Source organism: Gopherus flavomarginatus, chromosome 4 (assembly GCF_025201925.1).
Source record: "Gopherus flavomarginatus isolate rGopFla2 chromosome 4, rGopFla2.mat.asm, whole genome shotgun sequence".
Lineage (NCBI taxonomy): Eukaryota > Metazoa > Chordata > Testudines > Testudinidae > Gopherus > Gopherus flavomarginatus.
The window spans coordinates 65,217,108-65,229,220 of NC_066620.1; positions in this window are offsets into that span (position 1 = coordinate 65,217,108).

Consider the following 12,113-nt stretch of genomic DNA (forward strand, 5'->3'; position numbering starts at 1 on the left):
GCACTCCTGCCCCAGCCGGAGTCTCCTCCTGCACTCTGGACCCCTCAGCCCCAGCCCGGAGCCCCCTCTCACACCCTGAACTCCTAATTTCTGGCTCCACCGCTGAGCCTGCACCCTCTCCCACACCCTAACCCCAATTTCATGAGCATTCATGGCCGCCATACAATTTCCATTCACGGATGTGGCCCTTGGGCCAAAAAGTTTGCCCACCCCTGAACTAGTGAATGTTAAAGACTGGTGTCATTGGCAGAGTGAAGGAAGGTTGACGGTTCAGCGTGGTAAGGGCTAAACTATGAAGAGTCTTAAAAATGAAGACAAGTACATTGTGTTTGTGGTGGTGAAGGGGGTGCCAGTGCTGGGTGTAAGGAGACGGGTGGCACAGTCCACACTTGGAGTATGGCTACACTGCAATCAGGAGGTGCGATCTGCAGCATGTGTAGACATGTGGCTTGGTTTACCCAAGCTAGATTTGCTTTTGTAACAATAGCTTGAGAACAATAGTCATGGCAGCGACTGCTTGAGTAGGTACCCAGGTCCCCTTGCCACTGTGGCTTCACTGTTGTTTTTGGCGCTAGCTTTGATCTATTTAGATCAAAGCTAGCTCCTTGGGTACGTGTCTTTAGTGCAATTATAGCTCCCAATTGCAAGTGTAGCTGTAACCTTAGTGGTAAGAACAACAGTTGTCAACAGTTAAGAGGCCACTTGAAACCTGTCAGAGGGCAGCCCATTATAGTGCAACGTAGACAGGTGCCCTGCCCCGGAAAGGTGCATGATACCTTATTGAAGGAGCTTAGGCTATGTCTGTACTGTACTTTCATTGTTTAAAATGTTTGTTGCTCAAGAGTTTGAAAAAAACACCCTTGAACTGCAAAAGTTTTACTGACAAAAAGCGCTGGTGTGGACAGTGCTTTGTCAGCAGGAGACACTCTCCCAGAGACAAAGCTCTACCGCCCCTCATTGCAGGTGGTTTTGTCACCAGGAGAGCTCTCTCTCAGTGACAGAGTGTCTATGCTGCATCCCTTACAACAGCACGGCTGTAGTGGCACAGTCGCGCTGTTGCAAGGTGGGCAACGTAGACATAGCCTCAGGCTGAAAGACAGTCAAGTGTTCCTAGAGAATACTGTCTGACTCTACAAATTAGGGCAGAATTTTACTTGGGGCACGGCTATACTCGAGAGTTTACAGCAGCGCTTTTGCAGTGTTGCAGCTGCACCATTGTACACTAATGTAGCCACTTCAAGCCAACAGAAGACATAGCACTGTGCACACCAGAGCTGATGACAGTGTAACTTATGTTGCTCGGGGGGGATTTATTCACCCCGCCCCCTAAGTGACTTAAGTTATGCAGACATAAGCAGTAGTGTTAGGGTATGTCTACACTACCCACCGGATTGGCTGGTAGTGATCAATCTATCTGGGACTGATTTATTGCATCTAGTGTAGACGCGATAAAATCGATCCCCGATTGCTCTGCCGTCAAATCCAGAACTCCACCACGGCGAGAGGCGGAAGCGGAGTCGATGAGGGAGCAGCAGCGGTTGACTCGTCGCCGTCCTCAATGGCAGGTAAATCGACCTAAAGATACGCGAACTTGAGCTACACTATTTGCATAGCTGAAGTTGCGTTTCTTAGGTCGACCCCTGCCCCCCTCCCAGTGTAGACCTAGCCTTAGAGAGAGCCTTGGCCTGCATGCAGACCAGTTTGGGCTATAATCTTGTCAGTCCCATAAGTTAAGCAGGATCTTAGAGGGGGGAGCTTTAAGGAATATCCAGGTGCAGCGGGTGAGACAACTTGCTCTAAGTACAGTGCCACTACCCCTGCCTGGAGAGGTTCTGTGCTTTTGGAGAAGCCATGTTTCATATGAGAAGTGAAACTTACATCTCGTCCATGTACCATTATTAAAGATCCCAGGGCACTCTTCCCTGAATGGTGCCTGCCCTTTCATTTAGACAAGGTGTGCTTTTTCCTATTTCAAACTGAGGTGTAATGCTGCTTTGTGCTGTGAAACAGCTGATGTGTTCCATGATTCATCTATGTGTAATGCATAAATGAGGCTTCTGATTTTCAGTTCTAAACACTAACACACACTCACTATATATATAAATAAGTGTTTATCCAATAAACACCAAATATGGTTACTTGTATCTAAGGGACTTGTGTACCCAGAGCCATTATGGGGACTAGCAGGGTGTGTGTTTTTCTAAAGTGCACTAACGTGTGCATTAATTGGTCCACATGGACCTTACTGGTGGGCAGTAAAGGTTCCCTAGTGTACTTTAGCGTAGAGCTGTTTGAAACACTACTATGTTAAAGTTCACTAACTTACAGAGAGTGCTGGAAAAAAAACAATTTTTGGACATCTATGTAAAACTAAAAAAAATGCTAAAAATAAACTCTGAAATACAGAATCCCCATGCATAAAGCATTTGGAGATTTTTCTACATAAAAAAGGTTTTTTTTAATTTTTTTTTAAACTGATAAACTTGGGTCTGTACAAGCTATCCAGCAAGACAGCTCTACCCAAAGGAGTTTTAATCCTCAGAAAAGCCTCTGTAGATGGTGCTGTACAGATGTAAATTATTTACATTTTAACTTTGTAGACACCGAGCCAGGTTATGAGAAGAGGATTGTATTTAGAGAAATAGCTGGCTATGAGGAGCATGACATGTGAGTGAAGATAATGTCCCAGTGGTGGGCTGATCATCTGGCGATATTCTCGGTGTACAGGATAGTGAGATGTATTGGTGCTAGTGCTCCGAGGTAACTGAGAACCCCTGTCCTATTCCATTCCAGTGGTTCAAAGTAGGGGTCGGGACCCCTTAGGGGTCATGAGGCTATGAAATGGGGCATCGCGAGCTGTCAGCCTCCACCTCAAACACTGCTTTGCGTCCAGCATTTATAATGGTGTTAAATGTATAAAAAAGAGTTTTTAATTTATAAGGGGGGGTCGCACTCAGAGCCTTGCTATGTGAAAAAGGTCACCAGTACAAAAGTTTGAGAACCACCGGAGTAGAATAATGTTTGCAATGGGAGGATCTCTGTGTTTGGAGAAAGGCATCATCCTAAATTGCAACAGTTTATCACATCTCTAATCTGGAAGTGTTGGGAACCCAGACTTTCTCTGAGGGACTTCCATCTTGCCATATTGTGGCCTGGCTAGCCCCAGTACCAGGAGTCTTTCATACAGAATTTCAGCACTTCTGTTCCTAGTTATAAACAGGTTTGAGCAGAACAATATTGCTGGTAATTGGCTAGTCTGCATGTATTGTTATGGGTTGAGTTAAAACCTTGTTGAAAATTATTTGTGAATAATGCCCTTCATTCAAGGTAGTTGTAAAAGAGAGTGAAGGGGCTACACCTAAAAAAGAGAATTAATGGAGTCTTCACAGGAACTCACAACTTGTGGGCAGAGGGTTCAACTGTGGGTGTGTGTGCGGGAGTGTGTGTGTGTATGTGTTCTGACTAGGTGAGCAGCAGACAAGAAACTGAACCTGACTGAGGCAGGAAAAAAGGTAAAGCCGCAGCCAGTAAATGTGGTGTGACCCTGGAGATGCCTAGAGAACGGTTCTGGGTCTGGTGCTTGTTAAAGAGGCTTGGAGCAATAAGCAAAGAAGCTATCCTCTGTCTTTTTGTTCCTCTTGTTTGGAGAAGCAGTGCTTTGATGCAATTATGTTTATTTACAACGAACATACAAAGAAAATACCAGATTCAGTCATCAATTTCTGCTTCCGTCTGAAACATCCCAGGGCCCTGAACTTTGACTAACTGCTTGGTTTAAAAAGGGGAACACTTGTGTGAACCATGGGATCCAGTTTCCAAGGAGAGAGATTGTGGATTGGTATTCCTGATGAAGTAAGTTAGAGCAAGTTCAGGCAATGCTTGCAGAAATCAGATTGCCAAAAGCAGTATCTAAAACAGGAGCTGGAGATGTCACAAAATGAATTTAAGACACGAACTAAAACAACGTTTCCCAGAAAGGACTCAAAGATGACTTACAGACGTGGTGGAGAAGCAATTACAAAGAGCCTAGAGAGATTGGGAAACCCAAAGTTTTTCATGAAAATGGGGGAGATCAGTTAAACTTTGTTCAATTTAAGGGCCCTGAACTTTAAACTAGCCACTCAGATTAAAAAGGAGCAACATGTAGTGCTGCCTTTTTCTGGATCAGAACTGCTCACCTGTGCATTTGTTCTCAGAAAAAAAGGTCTATTTTACACAGAGCAAAGTGGCAAATATTATGAGGAAGCTGTTTTAATATCCAGTATTAACCAGACTGGGCTTTATCAAGAAGTTGCAAGCATTTCAGGACTTGCCCAAAGAAAGAAACAGAGGATTCCCAATGGGCTCAGCTTGATGGAGCTTTACTTTAACAGTATCTTCTAGACTAGAGCATTGTTTCTCAACCTTTTTGATACCGTGGACTGGCTTGCTGCCTTCCTAAACTGTGTCAGGGAGATCTCAGGGCAGGGCCGGTGCTTCCATTTAGGCGACCTAGGCAGTTGCCTAGGGCGCTAGGATTTGGGGGGGTGGCATTTGGTGGCAGGGGGTCCTTCCGCACTCCGGGTCTTCGGCGGCAATTCTGCGGAGGGTCCTTCACTCGCTCCGGGACCCACCGCCAAAGTGCCCTGAAGACCAAGAGCCACAGAAGGACCCCCCCGCCGCAGAATTGCCGCCAACACCGGGAGCGTGGAAGGACCCCCGCCTAGGGCGCCAAAAACCCTGGCGCCACTCCTGTCTCAGGGACTGTCACTGGTCCATGGACCGGTTGTTGGGAAACACTACTCTAGAACAGCAAGGAGAGTCCTTTCTTCTAATGCTGAGTCTCTTCCTTTGCCACAGTGCTGATTCCTCATAGACTTCTGAAAGGAGGAGTCCACCATGCAGACTAGGCCATTCAGAACAGGAGCACTAGAAGGAAAGTCTGTCTCTCTCTCTCACACACACACACACACACACACACACTCTCTTTCTCTCTCTCACTCAATATAACTTTATCTGTGAAGTCCACCATGACTGAAAATAATACAGGCTTAATCATAGGCACTACGATGCTGTAAATTACAGGCAATTCTCCTTCAGCTCAGATGAATTGGGCCTTTGCTGGAGCAGAAGATCCTTCTGAAATCTATTTGCAGCAGAGTGACACTCAAGAAGTTTAGGTGGCCACAGCCTTGTTTCATTGTTAACTGAGTATCTTCAAGTAATAAAACCAGTTTAGGTTTGGGTAGAGTTTGCAGCCAAGTTTTGGGTCACTTTTCATTAATAATTTTACCCAGTAGGAAAACCAGCACTTGGACATTGGTTTAGGTGGAAATGCACCACTTCCCCACTGCTTTCCCCTGCAAAAAATATTAGCGTTTGTAAATGTATTTGTGTTTACATAAAATGGAGTTGGCTGCTGGCTGTGTAGGTTGGTTTGATTAGAAAGGTATGGATTGACTTCAGTTACAGTACAGCCTTTTGGAGAAACAATGCTCAGACTTGATGAATGTGCTGAAGTTTAGAGAGATGAAGGATGGATGCCTGAGATTAGCTGGCATGCTTAGCTCAACTGTGAAAATCACAGACCCTTCTGGATCCATACGTTACAAAGGGAGTCAATTAAATGTTTCCAGTTGTGAAAAAAGCAGCCTCCTCAAAATACATTAGCTCTCTCAAATATCCAATTTAAAAAAAAAAAGGGAGGGGGGTTTGATTGCAATTTACAATAATCTATTCCTTTAGTTTAAAATACCCTCCTTTCACTTCTGTGTGCTTGGTTCAGCATCTGTTTGATTAGATCAGTGTGGTTTGATTCTGTATGTTGTGTATTGATCTCACTAGAAGTATATTGGTGAAGACAAAAGTGGAACAGTTGGAGTGCCAAGCCCTGAATTGTTTTTTAACAACTTCACAAGTGCTCTGCTAGACCAGACATCCCTGAAAAGTCTAATGGCCTATAGAAATGAAACATGTTTGCAGCTGGTAAAGGAAGTGCAAAAAGACTTGGCTTTTTTTAAATTTTGTTTTTATTACAGGTTCACACAAATCTTGGTACAAGGAAAAAAGAGTAGTCATTCTACAAACCCTACCCCTCCCATTCCTGCACAGCTTTGTAGATGTCCCCTATTTACATACCACTGCAGAGAGCAACCATACGGAGTAAGCACAGGTTTTAAGGCCATCAGGCACACACCACTCAACTGTCCATCATTTGAGACCCAATGCTACCTCTGCACTCAGAGAGACCTGCTGTTATCTCAGTTTCTCTATTACTGTCATTTGTTGACATCAAGAAATGGAGGTTATGAAAAATGTTGTTTGTGAATAAAACCACCACCACCTAATTGGCAGCTGCCTTCTGTCTCGTTCCCTTGTTATGTGGGAGGATCTGTGTGTGTAATTCTGTCCTTACGGTTCTCTGTGGTCTTGTTATAAATTGAGAGCGACAGACCTGATCACAAAACCAAGCTTTTAGCCATTTTGGCTTAAATGCTAGGCTAGTGTTCCTGACCTTTTTGTTAATGCTAATAGCTCTGTCTTAGTTTCCCATGGTCTGCAAGAAATTAATCATGACGGATTCACTATAGTAAAATTACATCAGAGATTCTAGTTTAGTTTTACTAGGAAAATTATTTTTGACTTTTCACTGAATAATTGCAAAGTGAGGATAGCTACAACTGTATGAGTGCAACAGCAATGAAAAATGCAGGTAGAGGGCATGAATTCACAGATTATAGACATGTAGGGCTGGAAGGGACCTCAAGAGGTCATTTTATCCAGCCCCCCTCATGCTGAGGCAGGATTAAGTATACCTAGACCATCCGTGACAGGTATTTGAAAGTTTTTAAGAACAGGCTAGACAATGACAGATTCCACAGTCTCCCTAGGTGATCTGTTTCAGTGCTGAACTATCTTTTTAGTTACAACATTTTTCTTGATATCTAATCTAAATCTCCGTTGCTGCAGAACTAGCCAATTACCACGTGTACCAGAGTCAGTGGACATGAAACACAATCGTTATTCTCTCCATAACAGCCCATAACATATTTGAAGATTTATGCCCCCACCTACCCCCCAGACTTCTCCTCTTTGAGATGAAACATGCCCAATTCTTTCACCTTTCCATATAGGTCACGTTTTGCAAGCTTCTTAATGTTTTTGTTCTTTTCTTGACTCACTTCAGTTTGTTTACATCTTTCTTAAAGCATGGCACTCTACAGTGGACACAGTACTCCAGCTGAGGCCGCACCAGCACTGAATAGAGCAGGACACTTATCTCCCATGTCTTACTTAGGACTCTCTGGTTAACACATCCCAGAATGACATTTGTCTTTTTTAGCATCGCACTATTGACTCATGTTCAATTTGTGGTCCACTGTAACCTCCAGATGCTTTTCTGCAGCACTGCTGCCTAGCCCATTATTTCCCATTTCTCATTTGAGAGTTTGATTTTTTTCCTTTCTAAGTGCAGTACTTTTGCACTTGTCTTTATTGAATTTCATCCTTATTGTACAAGGGGAGACAAAAACTTTAATCGGACATTCTGAAAATAAGATGAGTCCCCCCCCTTTAGCCCCCCCACCTAAGAGCTGCTGTCAGAGGGGAGGTGCAGGTCAGTTCCGGGAGCCGTCTGAGGTAAGCACTGCACCCCGCCCTAGCCCAGACCCTGCACCCAAACTCCCTCCCAGAGCCTGACCCCCACATCCTCTCCTGCACCCCAATCCTGACCCAGCTCACACCTAGATGCCTGCCCCACCCCAGACCCTACACCCAAACTCCCTCCCAGAACCCACCCCCCACAACCTCTCCTGCACACCTGCCTGAGCCCAGAGCCCAACCCCTCCCACACTGAAACTCCCAGAGCGTTAGGCCAGGAGAGGGGGCGGAACTTGGATCCATTCAGGGCACCACCAAAAATTATACAAACCTGCTGCCCATTACCACAGGGTCCACACTATACTATGTTGATGGGAGAGCGATCTGTGATCATCAGTCGCGGCGTGTCGATCCCTCGGTAAGTGTAGACAAGCCCTTAGGCATGCATTTTAGATTAACTTCCAACTTGAAATGGTCACAGACCCTTTTCATAGTTCTCAAGCCCCAGTTGTCTGTCTGTACAATACCAAGTACTCCTGAAAAGAGCAGGGAATGGCCAGTGTTGCTCTCCCTGATTGCCACTCACCATCTGCAACCCTGCCTCAAAAACACACTACTTTGGACTAGATCTGCGAGCCCCAGAGAGTGACTATCTTCTTCCAAACAAGTTCAGTTACTAAAGTCACTCTTTATGCTGTTAGGCTTCATTAACATACCCAGCATACTAAATAGGCACCTTTAAGCTGGTCAGGAGAATGCAGGATTGGGAAACAGAGACCCTAGGTATCTCACTCACAGTGTGCCCATGGCCAGTTTATTTCTCCCATGCCTCCATTACCCACCTGTAAAAGCAATATGAAAAAAATTACATTTAACATGGGGCTCACGCTGCTTTCCCCATCTTTGTAACCAGCTTTGAGATCAATGGCTGTGAAAGTGCTGAAGAAGCACAGAGTATTGTTAGTTGTCACAGGAACTTTTGGTAGTGTGAGGTGGTGATGGCAATTGCGATTTTAAATCCCTCAGCAACTGCATGACCCATAGTGTCCATACTAGCGCTCAGTCTGGCTTGCTGGCTTATGCCAACAGACCAAAGGGGTTGTTTTGTTTTATTTAATTTTTTTCATTTGTTTAAGCTGCACCAGAGCTGTGGGACCTGAGAGCAGTCCATTAGTGCTCTTGCTAACCTTACAAAACAGATAAGCAGCCTTAGGGCTAGGGGCCTCATAAGAGCATCCCATAGTGATGTGTCTGCACAGAACCTTCTTGGTATTTTCTCTCATGGGAGGTAGGTTTAATTTCACCATTTCTTTGAAGACCTTGATATTCACACAGCTCACAGTGGTGAGCTTGTGCAATTTCAATTGCCTTCAGTGGCTGATGGGGGTGCTTAGTACCTTTTTAGAATTAGAGTCTCATTGCGAATGTGTGTGTTTGGCTGTGTTGGTGTGTTCATACATTATACATCTACAATTTAGGCATTGCAAATATTGCAACAGGGATGTGACCCTTTTCTTAAATAGGGATATTCCGAATGAAATGGTATGAAATTGAGGTTTGTTCATTTTTTTGTTTGAATTTTAGCACATCTGTAAAAATGTTTGTCTGAATTACTCATATAGAAACAATTAGGACCCTGAAACTGATGTCCTAGGTCATATTGCAAGTCTATGGATAATGACAGTGGTAGCTTGAGAAGGTGTAACTATTTTTTTTATTACACTAGTGTGAAAAAGCTCACATTATACTGGGTTCTGTACAAACGTAGGAGGAATTGGGCCCTTCTCCAGTGAGTCTATGCAACTAAGTTTAACAATAAGTTAGGGTGAAGAAAGGAGGGCAAGAGTAACAGCAGTAGGATCACATACATACATAAACTGCTTTGTGCATAGTTGCATATAATTGTTCAACTAGGATCTCCAAACACTATCAGCCATCTATGCCTGGCCTGGGACTGTGTTCTGTGCCTTTATTTAGCTGCATAGATACATTGGCCTAGACTGGACTCCAGTTGCTAGGGATGGCTTTTCTCTAAGGAGACTTACTGTATTTCAGAGTGTTTACATACAGTAGTAAGTTGGTATGAAGAAACTTACTTCTGCCTGAAGTGAAAATAGCAAGGAGACAGGCTGAAAACTAGGTGCTTTTATGTTTTACAAGTTTTGGAAAAAAATGAATTCATGCTTTCAAGTTAAGTAACTGATCCCCCACATCAATTAAAATATTTTAAACCCAGAAAGTTATTAAGAAATTTGCAATCTATCAAAAGGTAAATTGCCCAAAGGAGCCTGTGCAAACACTTCCTGCATGGTTTACAGCACTGGGTTGTGCATAAAGAGGTAAATTTACTGTCATTTCACTGTGAAGTTACTGCTGGTAAAGTCATTATATATCCTAATACATTCAGAACTAGACTGCCCACTGATTACGCTACAGCCACTAATTGCATTTCCTGACTAATTCATCTAAAACACAGTATTCACACCCTACAAGAGCGTGAAGGGAATCCATAGCCAGCAAAGAAACAGATAAGGTCAAAAGTTTCTATTTTATTACCCAGTGTTTTGTGCTGCAGTGATCCTGATTTTGTTCATTATGTCATTAAATCCTCCAGTTTACCTGTTTAACTGAAATGCTCAAGGAATGCTGTGATGTACCACAACACACAATACCATGCTAGAGGTGGTTTTTGCCCGGCATGCCTGCTACAGTAGGCAGCAAATTGTTTAATCCTCAGTAATAAATACTTAGCACCTTATAGTGCTAATTAATCAGTACTTGTCTTGGACCCTGTGACGTGGTGTAAGCTTGTTATATGGACAGGGATACTGAGGCCCAGAAAGACTAAGTGACTCACTCAGGATTCCACACATTGCAAGTAAATGATAGATTGCATTAGATGGCATTTAACTTCACCTTGCTTAGGATATGTAGTTTGCATAGATATAGCATCATTTAAGTTTCATTTCATGATAGGTGAAATAAGTTGCACAGGAACAGTGTCCATGAATGAGCGATTGTGGTGTATTCTCAGAAGTGTTACAGACAATTTAATTTCCTTGTTCTCTCCTCCTTTCAGCCAGATTGCATTTTGTCAGGAGAAAGGCATTGCAGCAGATAGGTTCTTTCCTAGGCGCGTCACAGATCAGATCAGGGTTGTACTGCTTACGGTGATTAATATGTTTTAACTCTTTATGCACAATGCAGTGTTACACAACAAATATTTTGACACCTCTTACTGTGCCTACTTAGAAACTGCAAATATAATATAAAAGGACTAAAGCTTCCAAACCCGGTGCTTTATATTTACTAATAAAACTGTAACTCCTAGATGATGGGGCTGCCTCTGGGGCATAGAGTACAAAGAGGTGAGCACCAGCCCCTCTGCTAGCACTAAGCACACCAAAAGCTAAAACATTATAAAAGTTAAGTGGCCAGATTGAGCTCAGTCTGGATTTTCATAAGTTCAATTAAGTATATTTATTAATGTAGTTCTGAAAATGGGGTAAACATAGATTCATAGATTCCAAGGCCAGAAGGGACCATTACATCATCCTTTAAAGAGCAGCAGCTAAGTAATTTAGCATTTAAGAATTAAGATCTTCATTTACAAGTCGACAGAGATTGATTGGCAATAAAAGTCTTGTTGCTGTGATATTAATAGACATGATTGACTGCTCTAAGGACTGACTGTATATCACCATGCCCTCAGCTATAGTTTACTATGAAAGTGATCACGCATAGCAAGAGATGGATTTGGGGAGCACCAAGAAAGGTTGTTAAGCTCTGAAGGTGACTGGTGAGTTGCTAGCAGCACCGTTACTTTAAAACGGGAATAGCATTTTCTAGTATAGGTGCAGGCCTGGATGAGTAAGTGGAGACAGTAAAAGCTCAGACAGGAGCTTCCAGTAAGTGAGGTGAATAGTAGTAGATAAGAGGCCACATGAGAAGCCACAGGCCATAAGCAAGCAGAAAAATGAGAGAAGACACAGGTATCATTGGCAGGCCACTTTCCACCTGAAAATCTGTTGAGACAAGGACTGGTGATTGGATGTGTGACCATAATGAATTTATGTTTTCCCTCCAAACAGGGTAGGTCCTGCTTCATTCAGGCCTCTACTTTACAAGGAAACAAACATTTCTTTGCCTAACCAAGGCACACAAGGAATGCCCCTTTGAAACTTCCTGGAGCAAGGTCAGTAGCAATCCAGGATCAGAAACAAACAGTATGCACGCTGGTTGGTGCCTGTGAACGTAAATTTGGGTAAGCAATTAGTTAATGCTTAACTCAGTAGGATTTCATCCAAACATCTCCAAGTGTGGGTCTCCCCCTTCATTGCCTTTCTGTATATTCGGCATGCACAAACTGTACATGTGTAGAGATGTATTCTTGGCCAACTCAGAGGTAAGAACCTTGTCTAGACTAGAGTAAAAGATGCATTAGCTAAAAATGTTTTAAGTAACATTTAAAAAACTTTAGATTGGGCAAATTGAATTTTTACATGCATTAGGTGGTAGAGATGAACCGGGGGGGG